General features: G+C 47.8%; 2 pseudogenes; both read left to right on the forward strand.

The window, feature by feature from the left end:
* Positions 1 to 462: 462 nt before the first annotated feature.
* LOC136659482 (5S ribosomal RNA) lies at positions 463 to 581 on the forward strand (annotated as a pseudogene).
* A 743-nt stretch (positions 582 to 1,324) lies between these two features.
* LOC136659856 (5S ribosomal RNA) lies at positions 1,325 to 1,444 on the forward strand (annotated as a pseudogene).
* The last annotated feature ends 328 nt before the right edge of the window (positions 1,445 to 1,772 follow it).

Raw genomic sequence — 1,772 nt, forward strand, 5'->3', positions numbered from 1 at the left:
GGTGCTATAAAATGCATCTTTCCAGTGGTTGTGCAAGAGAAACAAAATGTGTGCATCCATGCAACCGGAAAACAGCACTTCCGCACCTCTGAACATTGATCATCTGTGCAAACTTTCTAGAATTGGCCAAAAATCATCCCTAGGGTAGAAGGTATCTTGCTCTTTGTTTTCTCAATGCTGCTTGGCTAGCTGAAGAATGGGGCTGTAGTTCTGGAGAAAAGCACACACTTGCCATGCAGAAAATCCCAGGTTCAACTCAGAGTATCTGTAGGTAGGGCAGGAAAAGTTCCCTGTCTGAAAACCTGGAAAGCTGCTGACAGTTAATGTCGGCATTGATGGTCGGGCTCAGTATAAGGCAGCTTTCCAGGCAGGGACATGCTAACCATCTGTTTGAAGGCTCATCACATAGCAAAAGTTTGGGATGTTATTTGTATGAACAAATGGGTTGCTTCCAGCTGCTTGTCCTAACTTCTTGTTACCCTGCACATGCCCGATCTCGTCTGATCTCGGAAGCTAAGCAGGGTCAGGCCTGGTTAGTACTTGGATGGGAGACCGCCTGGGAATATCGGGTGCTGTAGGCTTATACCATAGTCTTTCAAGACTGAAGGTTGCCAACCGGTTCCCCCCCCCCCCCAGGGAAGAGTATGGAATGAAGGAGAGATGCATTTCACCCCCTGTAGGGATCTGTTCTGGAGACTGGTGTGCAAAATCCATTTCTTCTGCTCCATGTGGATAGGGACAACACCGATCATGAGTGTTGGGCCAGCAATAGCAATGGTTGGAGTGGAATGCCTGGTATCTGGGCAACCCTGGTATCAGGGTCAGGCACTGGGCAATGGTTCCACATTCATCAGAGGATTCACTCAGTCATGCAGATCCCTGAAACTCCCCCCATGCCCATAGCAGGTGATCCAAGCTGAATGAGAGACTGCCCAGAACCCCCGTGTATAAATATGAGTATCTCCTAAAGGCCCCTATGTCATCAAATGGACTAGGAGATGCTTCCATTGGCCAGTAGGGAGGGCAGGAGGAGCTGCCACTCATATCCATTACCCACTGCTAGTGGGTGACAGCGGGACAGTGATAGCACACCCAACACTCTAGCCCACCAAGCTCCTCTTCTCCACATTTTCTCTTTCTTCCCCCTCTTACTTTTCCAATCCAGCGAATGGGAGGAGGAGGAGCAGCAGTGGATGAAGATGCCTGTAGAAGTAGGAGGGGGGGTGTATTACAAAATGTACTTGGGGAAAAAGATCTGCGCAATAGTCAGAAAAGAAACAGAATTTCCCAAAGACCCCTTTTGTGTTGTATTAATTCATATGAACATAGCAGCAACTGTTACCCTGCACATGCCTGATCTTGTCTGATCTTGGAAACTAAGCAGGGTCAGGCCTGGTTAGTACTTGGATGGGAGACCACCTGGGAATACCAGGTGCTGTAGGCTTATACCATACTCTTTCGAGACTGAAGGTTGCCAACCAACCAGCCAACCAACAATATGAACATAGAACAAATCTCAGTCACTGACTGAGCACATGAGAAGAGCATGCACAAGCCCAAACTTGAATTGACTACTTCTGGAGAAAGCCAACAGCTGGAGATGGCTTAACTTGCCTGAGTTGTGCTACTTCCTCTTTGGCTGGCCTCTGTGCTCTCTGTCTTCCTTTCTAATGAGGGACAGTGACAAGACAGACAAACTAATCTCCTCCTTCCCGCAGAACTAATTGCTCTTTTTTAAGATTTAAGAAGGTGAAGGATACAGGCCTTACTAA

The sequence above is a fragment of the Tiliqua scincoides genome, chromosome 8 (genome assembly GCF_035046505.1).
Source record: "Tiliqua scincoides isolate rTilSci1 chromosome 8, rTilSci1.hap2, whole genome shotgun sequence".
NCBI classification, from domain to species: Eukaryota; Metazoa; Chordata; class Lepidosauria; order Squamata; family Scincidae; genus Tiliqua; species Tiliqua scincoides.